The sequence below is a fragment of the Oncorhynchus gorbuscha genome, linkage group LG15 (genome assembly GCF_021184085.1).
Source record: "Oncorhynchus gorbuscha isolate QuinsamMale2020 ecotype Even-year linkage group LG15, OgorEven_v1.0, whole genome shotgun sequence".
NCBI classification, from domain to species: Eukaryota; Metazoa; Chordata; class Actinopteri; order Salmoniformes; family Salmonidae; genus Oncorhynchus; species Oncorhynchus gorbuscha.
In genome coordinates, this window is record NC_060187.1 from 50,936,829 (window position 1) to 50,950,149 (window position 13,321).

A 13,321-nucleotide genomic window follows, 5' to 3' on the forward strand; every position below is an offset into this window, starting at 1 on the left:
GCTTCTGTCCTTGTCGGATCCTTGTTTGCTGTTCGCTGTGTACTTGTTCCGTCCTGTCGTGTTTTTGCCTTCATCAGATGCTGCGTGTGAGCAGGTGTCTCTGTCAGCTACGGCCTGCGCCTACCCGAAGAGACCTGCAGTCTGTGGCCGCTAATCCTGTTATTCCCCTCCACAAACTAGAGGATTTCTGTTATCCCCGTTTGGACATTTCCTGTTAAGGATTCAGGATTTGCTATTTTTCTGTCTGGACTTGAATAAACTCTGTTTCTGTTAAGTCGCTTTTGGGTCCTCACTCACCTGCGTAACAGAAGGATCCGACCAAGAATGGACCCAGCGACTACGGATTCTCTCTACTCTGCTGTCGAGTTCCAGGGAGCGATGCTAGGCAGACACGAACAGGAATTGTCTGCTGCTCGACATGCCGTTGAGACCCTGGCCGCCCAAGTCTCCGGCTTCTCGGAGGAGATTCACAATCTCCGCCTCGATCCACCGGTTACCTCCTGGGCTTCCGGGTTTCCGGAGCCCAGAATTAATAACCACCGTGCTACTCTGGGGAGCCCACTGAATGTCGCTCGTTCCTTACCCAGTGTGATATAGTGTTCTCTCTCCAGCCCCACACGTACTCCAGGGGTATTGCTCGTATCGCCTACGTCATATCTCTCCTTACTGGACGGGCTCGGGAGTGGGGCACGGCTATCTGGGAGGCAAGGGCTGAGTGTACTAACCAGTATCAGAACTTTAAGGAGGAGATGATACGGGTTTTTGATCGTTCTGTTTTTGGGAAAGAAGCTTCCTGGTCCCTGTCTTCCCTATGTCAAGGTAATCGATCCATAACGGATTACTCGATAGAGTTTCGCACTCTTGCTGCCTCCAGTAACTGGAACGAGCAGGCATTGCTCGCTCGTCTTTTGGAGGGACTCCACGCTAAGGTTAAGGATGAGATTCTCTCCCGGGAGGTTCCATCCAGCGTGGATTCTTTGATTGAACTCGCTATTCGCATAGAACGACGGGTAGATCTTCGTCACCGAGCTCATGGAAGAGAGCTCGCGTTAACTGTGTCCCCCCTATCCCTGACACTACCATCTTCCCCCACTGGTTCAGGTGTTGAGCCCATGCAGCTGGGGGGTATTCGCATCTCGACTAAGGAGAGGGAACGGAGAATCACCAACCGCCTCTGTCTCTATTGCGGTTCTGCTGGTCATTTTGTCATTTCATGTCCAGTTAAAGGCCAGAACTCATCAGTAAGCGGAGGGCTACTGATAAGCGCTACTACTCTGTCCTCTCCGTCAAGTTCCTGTACTACCTTGCCGGTCCATCAACGCTGGACCGGTTCGGCAGCTTCCTGCAGTGCATTAATAGACTCTGGGGCGGAGGGCTGTTTTATGGACGAAGCCTGGGCTCGGGAACATGACATTCCTCTCAGACAGTTAGGGGAGCCCACGGTCATGTTCGCCTTGGATGGTAGTCCTCTCCCCAGTATATTATGTGAAACACTACCTTTAACCCTCACAGTATCTGGTAACCATAGTGAGACCATTTCTTTTTTGATTTTTCATTCACCTTTTACACCTGTTGTTTTGGGTCATCCCTGGCTAGTGTGTCATATATAATCCTTCTTTTGATTGGTCTAGTAATTCTATCCTTTCCTGGAACGTTTCTTGTCATGTGAAATGTTTAATGTCTGCTATTCCTCCTGTTTCTTCTACTCCCTCTTCACAGGAGGAGCCTGGTGATTTGACAGGAGTGCCGGAGGAATATCATGATCTGTGCATGGTCTTCAGTCGGTCCAGAGCCACCTCCCTTCCTCCTCACCGGTCGTATGATTGTTGTACTGATCTCCTCAAGAAGCGTTTTACATCCGCTCCTATCCTTGTTACACCTGACGTCACTAAACAGTTCATTGTCGAGGTAGATGCTTCAGAGCTGGGCGTGGGAGCCATTCTGTCCCAGCGCTCCCATACTGACGATAAGGTCCACCCTTGCGCGTATTTTTCTCATCGCCTGTCGCCGTCGGAACGTAACTATGATGTGGCTAACCGCGAACTGCTCGCCATCCGTTTAGCCCTAGGCGAATGGCGACAGTGGTTGGAGGGGGCGACCGTTCCTTTTGTCGTTTGGACTGACCATAAGAACCTTGAGTACATCCGTTCTGCCAAACGACTTAATGCGCGTCAGGCTCGTTGGGCGCTGTATTTCGCTCATTTCGAGTTCGTTATTTCTTATCGTCCGGGCACTAAGAACACCAAGCCTGATGCTTTATCCCGTCTCTTCAGTTCTTCTGTAGCCTCTACCGACCCCGAGGGAATTCTCCCTGAGGGGCGTGTTGTCGGGTTGAATGTCTGGGGAATTGAGAGACAGGTAAAGCAAGCACTCACTCACACTCCGTCACCGCGCGCTTGTCCTAGGATCCTTCTTTTCGTTCCCGTTTCTACTCGTCTGGCCGTTCTTCAGTGGGCTCACTCTGCCCAGTTAGCTGGCCACCCCGGCGTTCGGGGTACGCTTGCTTCTATTCGCCAGCGTTTTTGGTGGCCTACTCAGGAGCGTGACACGCGCCGTTTCGTGGCTGCTTGTTCGGACTGCGCGCAGACTAAGTCCGGTAACTCTCTTCCTGCTTCTGCTCCTGCCCTTGCTGTGTCTCAGTCTGTCCACAGCCACCGCCTCTCTCCTGTTCCTGGTCTTAGCCTTGCTGTGTCTCAGTCTGTCCATAGTTGTTACTCTCCTGGCCTGTTTGGTCCTGATTGCTCTAACTCTTACAGTTCTCTACCCGTGTCTCATTTTTATAATAGTAATTGCACTAGATTCCCTCTTCATCGTTTCCCGTTACGGTCCTGAGGAGAGGAGTTGGGTTCTTTCTCGGGACGTGCTGGACCGTTCGTTGATCAATGATTTCCTCCGTTGCCGCCAGGGTTCCTCCTCGAGTGCGCCAGGAGGCGCTCGGTGAGTGGGGGGGTACTGTCATGTTTTGTCATATATTGTCATGTCTTGTCCCTGTGCTTTCTCTTCTATTCGTTTCCCCCTGCTGGTCTTATTAGGTTTCTTTCCCTCTCTCTCTATCCCTCTCTCTCTCTATCGTTCCGTTCCTGCTCCCAGCTGTTCCTCATTCTCCTAACTACCTCGTTTCCTCATTCACACCTGTCCCCTATTTTGCCCTCTGATTTAGTCCCTATTTCTCTCTCTGTTTCTGCTTCTGTCCTTGTCGGATCCTTGTTTGCTGTTCGCTGTGTACTTGTTCCGTCCTGTCGTGTTTTTGCCTTCATCAGATGCTGCGTGTGAGCAGGTGTCTCTGTCAGCTACGGCCTGCGCCTACCCGAAGAGACCTGCAGTCTGTGGCCGCTAATCCTGTTATTCCCCTCTACAAACTAGAGGATTTCAGTTATCCCCGTTTGGACATTTCCTGTTAAGGATTCAGGATTTGCTATTTTTCTGTCTGGACTTGAATAAACTCTGTTTCTGTTAAGTCGCTTTTGGGTCCTCACTCACCTGCGTAACAGGGCTGGCAGAGGTGGGGGTGTCGACATATTCATAAAGAACAGCTTGGATGTTCCTGTGTATATTATCACATCTGTCCCTAAGCTATTTGAATATCTTGTCCTAAATGATAGTCTTCGTAATAATGCCAAACTAACTTTAGTGGGAGTTTATCGCCCTCCCTCGGCCCTCCCAATTGCTCTCAGCAAACTGTCTGACTTGCTGTCTAACTATGCTAAATCTGAATTATTGATACTGAGTGATCTTAACCTGGATTGGTAGATGCCCGTGTCAGATAGACTGAAGTATATTTGTACTCATCTAAATTTAACTAAACTGATAACTAAACTAATCCGTCCAAACTTACAACCCCTTCTAAAAATCAACTATTTTGGATATCATGCTCATAAGCACGCCCCTCATAAGTTTACAGCCAATGTGATCTTTGCTAATGATCTCAGTGACCATTGTCCCATGCCTGCTTTAGAGATACTAAACTACCTAAATCATGTCCACGCATTATTACAAAGAGGCATTTTTTAAAACTTTCAATTAGCAACATTTCCTGTATGGTGTTGTATGATTGGTAGGGTGTGTCTTCTATCTCTAATTTCAGATCAGGTCCTTAAATGTTTTACCTCTCGGTTTAGCATGCTCCATAAGAGATTAAGAGTTAAGGACAGATCTAACCCATGGTTCACGAATGAATTGTCAGAAAATGTTCATGAAAGAAACATAGCTTTGGCTAAGGCTAGATTGACTGATTCTACCTTTGACTAGCAGTCCTTCAGACATTTGAGAAATATATGTTTGTGTATCTGAGAGTGGTGGAAATCCAGCAAAATTCTTGAAAGGGATCAAATCACGCCCTCAATTGCCCCAGCAGGTTATGACAGCCTCTGGTCCCATAACAGACACAAATTACATTTGTGATGCTTTTAATAACCATTATGCTTCAGCTGGCCATCTATTTTAAAAATGGTTTCGAAAAAAAAAGTTCCATTAGAGGGAGTCCTTTATTCACCTCTAACAGAGAATGATGCACTTTCAGGCGCTCAGGCACTTTTATTTTTATTTTTTATCATTGTATGTTGCTAACCAGGTTCCCAGGCAACGTTTTTATGCGAGTACATGTCAGATAATGGAAACAGATTTTTTTTCTGTCAACTTTCCAAATATTGACAAAACAAAATATGACAGACAATGTGGGATCTTTTTGTGTCCGTAAAGTGAATTATGCGAGAAATGTCAGTGGAAACGCTTTTATGGACAAACATTGATACAATAACCATCAAATCAAAGTAAACTTGCAGTCACACAATAACATGTTGTGTGATCCTCCCACTATGACTCATTGGAAAAGAATGCAGTTTATTACGCTACAGATTAAATAAATTATGATAAACTTCACAGGGTGGGGAAAGTGCAAGGTGATGAGCTTGATCCTCCTTTCCAATAAATATTGAGGGTCTTGTTCTGTTGACTTGATCATTGACGCTTGGTTGCCTTTTGACAAAAAATGATCTTGCTCTTTTGTCCATAATGATGTCATCATGTAGGCCAGTGTTTCCCAACCCTGGTCCTCGAGTACCCCCAACAATACACATTTTTATTGTACTTGGGAATGATGAGGAGGGATGATAACAAAGTAAAAGTGAGAAATAAGGCAGAGGGGGAAAGTAAGAGAGAGGCAGAGAGTGAAAGATATGAATGAAGAAGAGAGAAAGAGACGGTGGAAATGACAGAGAGAAATAGAGAGATAGAGAGCGGGAAAAACGACTAAACACTTGACCCTGGGAAAGCACAGGGATGTGTGCCACGGTCACGACATTCATGACTCATGCACAGTATTGGGGAGTAAAGCTTACTACAAGCTCTACGCAGACGCAAGGTTCAGAGTGTTGCAATGTCATTTTTTTTGTCACCAAAGGGGTGGCTCATTGCAATACACTCTGGCATTGAACTTTGAGACACACCATATCATTTATTCCGTAGCCCGTAGCCTTGGGGGCAGTGTAGCTGCTTGGTTCCTTGATCTGATCTATAGGCTATATAGGCTATTCATCAAAGTAGCCTATTTTGCATTGATAACCAAATATAATCTCAGTGACTGTTCATAAAGTAAACCAAACAACAATAATCCACCAAAAAAGGTATCTTGTTTAAAAGTAATAACTAGTGATTACAGGCTATTATGAAATGGTAGAACCTGCTTTAGCCAACTAGCTAGCCATGTGCTTTGTTCTCTGTGACCAAAACAATGATCAGCTAAACGATTTTTTAGCTGATATGGGAATGGATACATAAGCAGTAAATCTGATTATTTTACAAAAAGGCTAGCTAGCCAACTATGTATTTAGTTAGCCAGGCTGCCAGCTAGCTACTAATAGTAAGGGAAGGTGACTCTTCCTTGCTTTCACAAAATTAAAAGACCCCCCCAAAATTAACGCTGCTATCACCCCCTTGTGAATGGGAATGGGACCAGCGAGGATACCAATGTTAGCGAAAAGTGTCCATTCACGTACGTAGATCAACAGAGTGAAGTTTGTAATAACCTTCATGGATAAACTGTAATCCAGGACCATTACCAGCTAACATATTGTAATCAGATTACAGATACTTTTGAAAACGAGATAACAACTTCTATGATGACTTTTAAATTCAGAAAGGATGATTGCGGACAACTTTCTGTTTTCACAATGACATTCAAATCAGCATTGAAAAAAGTTGCACGTACATTTGTTCCGCCTGAGCGAGTCCACTATGATGACATGCATTTGGTGGATCGCGAGAAAAGAGCAGGAATAGGTTTTTGTAGGCTACAGTTCAAACTAAACCTTCCAACAGTGCGATTAATGTCGGCATCCGAAGATTATTCAATTTGAATAAACGCTTGGAGGTAAGGACAACAGCAGTGGTGTAGCCTATGGGCGATACGGATATCACTTATTAGTTATATCTACATAGCGCACTGCTGCTCTCTCATGAGCTATTTGCGATTTACGTATTGTGGTTGTGGATGGCTGTTCACAAATGTATATGTGTATTTTAACCCAATAATGGTTTAATTGAATTAGTTTAAACTGCCTATCACTCTTTGTTTTTGCGACCACTGGGCAAAAATGTTCTCTTGCAACATAGTGCATTGTGCAGATCCCAGCCTATAAAAGTTTTTAGGGAGTTCGTCCCTTCTAAACTCCTCCGCGGTAATGTGCTCTATACTGTCAAAGACACGTTTAATTTAAGATAACCACGAGTGGGGCTTTTATTCTCAATCTAATTCGTGTTGATTCCAAACGTTTATTTCCATAGGGCTAACGGACATGTTCAAAATCGCACACTTTTGATGGACAGCCTAAAACACCTGCAAATGATCGGGATATCAAAGTGTATCAAAACTAAAATGTAAACAATAGGCCTATTGCAAATGCAGCATATGGTATTCATTTTTCACATGCAAATAGCACTTTTCAGTAGTGCTCAAAGCATGCCATTCCATCAGAGCAACATTTGTATTTAATTGAAGCAATGAGTCCAATCAGTCCTCCATGACAACATAATCCTAAACAACAGAGGAGGCTAATAAATATTTTGTTTTTGGTTATGCTCAGGTAAAACAATATGGCAAATCTATATTTCCTTATTTCCATGTCCGATTCATGAAGATCAATTAATTGTAATGTATTAAAAACCGAAGTCTATCAGATGATAAACTTTGGTTTTTAATATATAATAAAGATATAGCCTAATTATATTATTATATGCAGTGGGTTAGAAGAAACCTACATAACCAACCCTTTAAGTTAAATGCAACATCCATTTATGACCAGCTATATGAACTCTAACATTGATTTATCCTGCAATAGATGTCGTTCAATTGGTAATATTCATTTTTGTCTTGTAATGCCTCTTAAGGGGAAAGGAGTCGAAAGTAACTCAAAGTAATTTCATTATGTTACTGAGTTTGGGTAATCCAAAAGTTATGTTACTGATTACAATTTTGGACAGGTAACTAGTAACTAATAGATTATGGTTAGAAAGTAACCTACCCAACCCTGCTCATGTCACGTAGCTCGCTTCTCAACACGCATCCCCTCTCAGACACCTAGGTGGCATCCCAAATGACACCCTATTCTATATTTAGTGTACTACTTTTCAAAAGTAGTGCAATATATATGGAATAGGGTGCCATTTGGGACGCAAATTACAGTACACGCGTTTATCACCAGTGTAGTCTACATTCCCGCACCCCTGCACTTCTACAGTAGTTCCCCCATTCCCGGCATGTACAGTAGACATTCATCTCCTACCAGCAAAATGCCCTCATCGTATTTCTGTATATATTATGTTGTGTCCTATTCTAATTAAATTCCATATGTTTTCCTCCGACTCATAGAGATGCCGACTCCTCCATGGCATGCAAACTAGAACGCAGTGAGAAAAAAAACTAAAACACTGTTAGAACCATTAGCAGGTCAAGCAACGGTCATTGTTCATTGCTTCCTTATATGATAATTTTTTTCAAGAGGTCGAAGGAACAATAGCAGCAACTTGCTAGCTGCTGTCAGGTGTGCGACTAGGGCGGCTAGGGCTCGAACCATAACAAGGCGGGGTTACTGTATGTTTTGCGCCTCAGTGAAAACAAGAACAACACAGCCAGACCTGGATTTAAAAATGATTAGAAATCATGTCAAATACTTTATCTGTGCTTGATTGAGCTTGCCTGGCTTAATGGACCAATAGAATAGTCCCAAAACTGCAAACCCCACCAATCTGGCACTCTAGGCAGGTTAACGCAAAGTACTTTAAAGATTCCAAATAGTATTTGAACCCAGGTTTGCGTCACAGTGAAGAGACAGTAGGCTCAGAGGCTTCATCAGGGTCTAGCAGTCCGTCTGAGCCCGAACATGGGAAAGCCTGTTTACAGTATAGCCTAGATCTCCTGAGCTATAATAGCTAATAGCTCCTGAGCTATTAGTCTATTACTTGACTTGTTAACGATAGTTTTCGTATGTGCCACAGAGAAGGACTGTGAATGCGAAAACAGCTGTGTGAAGAATGTACAGTACATTCGGTGCATTGTGTTAGTGTAGGGGTTCCCAAACTTTTTTTGGCAAACGACCCCTTTTGATCTCGACCCCAACAATGTCAAATTAATTTTTGAATTAATAGCCAATGTTTACTTTTTAATTGTTGCTATAGCAGTCAATTGATAAACATTCTAACAGTATTTCTGACTGTCTACTCAACTCACCATCACATACTTTTAGTTGGGGCTATGACAGTCAATTGCAAATTGATCAGCTTGATCAGGTGTTTTCGATTTCACTTACCGGCATGCCAGCTGAGCCAGGATCACTGTTAAACAGATTGGGAAGTAGGTCCCAAAGTTCTCTTCCAAGCATTGGAGGTGAGCAGTCATCACTCGTTCGGGACACTTACTGATGTTGTTTTCTGTTAGAAATATGCACAGCTGAGAGAAGTTTGCTTTTGTAAGACTCTCCATCAAGAATTCTTTCTCTGATTCGGTCACTCATTTGTAGAATGTTGTTGTATTTCCCCTGCACGCTTGTGTTCAGTTTCGCAAATATGTCTGTTACATAGTTGCACTCAGTGTATCATACAATGCGTCCATATGGCAGAGGGAGACATTTACATTTAGGAGCTCAGTCTGTGCAAAAGCCCACAATATTTTGACAAAAGTATTCATGTGAATTTATGTGCCTTTGCCTCCCCACACATTGTTTTCACCATATCAATTGCGGCCATTAATATCAAAGTCTCTGCAATAGTGTGTGGTTTCATAGCGTAGCAGGCCTAGCCATTCACCGTGGGAACGATTCAAGTACAATGGTCAAATGCGGCCTTTTCCCATGATCTAAGAGCGCTTTCTGGTTGAATTTGATCTTTTAGATTTGAATTATTTTACATTTTTAAGGTTAACCATATTACAATGATTTTGAGATACAAAGATGTTATTTTTTTGTATATTACATAATTTGTTTTGAAAAAAAATATACCCCCAATTTTGTGATATCCAATTGGTAGTTACAGTCTAGTCCCATTGCTGCAACCCCCGTACGGACTTGGGAGAGGTGAAGGTCGAGAGCCGTTAATCCTCCAAAACATGACCCCGCCAAGCCGCACTTCTTCTTGACACAATGCTCTCTTAACCCGGAAGCCAGCCGGACCAATGTGTCGGAGGAAACACCGTACACCTGCCAAACGTGTCAGTGTGCATTGCGCCCGGCCTGCCACAGGAGTCGCTAGAGCACGATGGGACATGGACAACCCAGCCGGCCAAACCCTCCCGGCGCTGGGCCAATTGCGCGCCGCCTGGAATTGAACCAGGAGCTGCAGTGACGTAGCTAGAACTGCGATGCGGTGCTTTAAAACACTGTGCCACTCAGAAGGCCCTTTTTTCTCAATTCTCCCACTACTCCATTTTCATATCAGGCAACCCCAAATGGGGGCCGTTTGGGAACCTCAGTATTAGTGTGTGTGAGGGAGGATTTCAACGAATATGTTTGGATTGCCATGGATATTTAGGTTAGATTTTTTTATTTTACCTTCATTTAACTAGGCAAGTCAGTTAAGAACAAATTCTTATTTTCAATGATGGCCTAGGAACAGTGGGTTAACTGCCTGTTCAGGGGCAGAACGACAGATTTGCAACCTTCCAGTTCCTAGTCCAACACTCTAACCGCTAGGCTACCCTGCCACACCGATGTTTGATTGGAGGCTCAAAGGGAAATATGGTGTTGTTATAACGCATTATATTAAATTACAGACAGATTACAGATACAGTGATTTTGGTGATATATTATTCTATGAATGTAATAATTATTTTAAGGAACTCAAGTATTAATACAAAAATTGGATTTTCTACAGCTACGGTGCTTTCGGAAAGTATTCAGATCCTTTGACTTTTCCACATTTTGTTCAGTTACAGCCCTATTCTAAAATTGATTTAATAAAAATCCTCAGCGAAAACAGGTTTTTAGAAATGTTTGCTAATTAAAAATGGAGAAAATACTGAAATATCACAATTACATAAGTATTCAGACCCTTTGCTATGAGACTCGAAATTGAGCTCAGGTGCATCTTGTTTCCATTGATCGTACTTGAGATGTTTCTACAACTTGATTGGAGTCCAGCTGTGGTAGATTCAATTGATTGGACATGATTTGGAAAGGCGCACATTTGTCTATATAAGGTCCCACTGCTGGTTGTGCATGTCAGAGCAAAAACCAGGTGATGAGGTCAAAGGACTTGTCCGTATAGCTCCTTGACAGGATTGTGTCGAGGCACAGATCCGGGGAAGGGTACCAAAACATTTCTGCAGCATTGAATGTCCCCAAGAACACAGTGACCTCCATCATTCTTAAATGGAAGAAGTTTTGAACCTCAAGACTCATCCTAGAGCTGGCCGCGTGGCAAAACTAGGCAATCGGGGGAGAATGGCCTTGGTCAGGGAGGTGAACAAGAAATCGATGGTCACTCTGACAGTGCTCTTGAGTTCCTCTGTGGAGATGGGAGAACCTTCCAGAAGGACAACCATCTCTGCAGCACTCCACCAGGCTTTTATGGTAGAGTGGGCAGACGGAAGCCACTCCTCAGTAAAAGGCATTTGACAGCCCGCTTGGAGTTTGCCAAAAGGCACCTAAATACTCTCAGACCATGAGAAACAAGATTGTCTGGTCTGATGAAAACAAGATTCAACTCTTTGGCTCGAATGCCAAGTGTCACGTCTGGAGGAAACCTGGCACCATCCCTACGGTGAATCATGGTGTTGGCAGCTACATGCTGTGTTTTTTTTTTCAGGGACTGGGAGACCAGTTAGGATCGAGGGAAAGATGAACAGAACAAAGTACAGAAAGATCCTTGATGAAAACATGCTCCAAAGCACTGAGGGCCTCAGACTGGGGTAAAGGTTCACCTACCAACAGGTCATCGACCCTAAGCACACAGCCAAGACAACACAGGAGTGGATTCGGGACAAGTCTCTGAATGTCCTTGAGTGTCCCAGCCAGAGCCTATACTTGAACCCGATTGAACATCTCTGGAGAGACCTGAAAATAGCAGCAACACTACCCGTCCAACCTGACAGAGCTTGAGAGTATCTGCAGAGAAGAATGGGAGAAACTCCCCAAATACAGGTGTGCCAAACTTGTAGAGTCATACCCAAGAAGACTCGAGGTTGTAATTGTTGCCAAAGGTGTTTCAACAAAGTACTGATTAAACGGTCTGAATACTTATATTTTAAAAACTTTTTTAAATGAAAAAACACATTTAATAATGTATTTTTGCTTTGTCATTATGGTGTATTGTGTGTCGATTTATGAGGGGAAAACAACTATTTGATCAATTTTAGAATAAGGCTGTAACCTAACAAAATGTGGAAAAAGTCAAAGTGTCTGAATCCTTTCCGAAGTTACTGTATATAACTTAGCATTCTTTCTTTCATCCAGTTGACCTCAGGTGATTGTTTTGTGTACCAGGTAGGTGAAAGGTAATTTATTAAACACACACACACACACACACACACACACACACACACACACACACACACACACACACACACACACACACACACACACACACACACACACACACACACACACACACACACACACACACACACACACACACACACACACACACACACACACACACACACACACACACACACACACACACACACACACACACACACACACACACACCGTCTTGTACAGCTAACCTTGTTTGGACACACAATTCAGTCCCATTTAAAATCCTATTTTCCCTAACACCTACCCCTAACCTGTAACCTTACCCTAACCTTAACCCTAACATTAACCGAAAAACCTAGCCTTAAACCTAATCCTAAACCTAGCTCCTAACCCTTAATTAAATTTGAACCCTAACACTAATTCTAACCTTAACCCTAAACCCCTTAGAAATAGCATTTGACTTCGTGGGGACTAACAAAATATCCCCAGTTGGTCCAATTTTTGTTTGTTTACTATTCTTGTGAGGACTTCTGGTTGTTGTTGGTGAGCAGTCAGTTGTAACAGAGTGATCCCGTCCCCTCTCTGTGACCCAGGTCACCACATTCACTGCTATCTACACTCTACTCCTGAACCCAATGGAGCGGACCTTTTTTATTTCACCACCGGCCCTCGCAAAGGTATCATCTAACACCACGCTAATGACACAGAACAGTTAAGAGACTGCTTAGAGACTCTCAAAGACTCTTAACCACCAATCTTCAGAGCACAAGCATTAAGATATCGTCCTTATTAACCATTGATGAGATAAAATGCCCCCCCTCACCCTCATTTGATGAGCAAACACCTCCGAATCAATGTGATACCTTTCAATTAGGTCCTACATTAACAGCAGCGTCAACTGCGGGCCATAATAAATGTTCATCGCAGCGAGTCAATCTATCAATGTAGACAGGTGAGGTGAGGAGGTCGAATGATGCGGTTTACGGCTCTAAGAGACTGAAATAGCTCTCAGACTAAAGAGGGACTTAAAGAACCATTGTTTTCTTCAGATAAACTCCCAGGGTGGATATCTGTCAGACAGCGTGCACACAAACTCAGCGAGGTTTGACTAGTTCTTTCCACTAAATACTGTTGTTTGCACACCTCTCCATAAGAGACAGCGGCAGACACACTCACACACCCCATGGTTGTAAGCTGCCCCATGTACTCATCTCTGGCTGTGTGTACTTCCTTACTTTCTTCTGTCATCGAGACTTAGCTTTGCGCCGGTTAACCAAGTACTAATGGAGGGCAAATACTGGGCCTAACCATTAACAGTGTAATTGTGTTTGGACAGGTCAATACAAGGGAATGGCATT

At 43.5% G+C, this 13,321-nt stretch overlaps 1 long non-coding RNA gene across 1 annotated transcript in view; it reads left to right on the plus strand.

Annotated features, from left to right (window-relative positions):
* Positions 1-6,138: 6,138 nt before the first annotated feature.
* LOC123996419 overlaps positions 6,139-13,321 on the plus strand; it is an 82,337-nt gene continuing 75,154 nt past the window's right edge. Inside the window, exon 1 of the long non-coding RNA XR_006831985.1 lies at positions 6,139-6,367. This is a non-coding gene — a long non-coding RNA (uncharacterized LOC123996419). The remainder of the gene's footprint in view (positions 6,368-13,321) is intronic.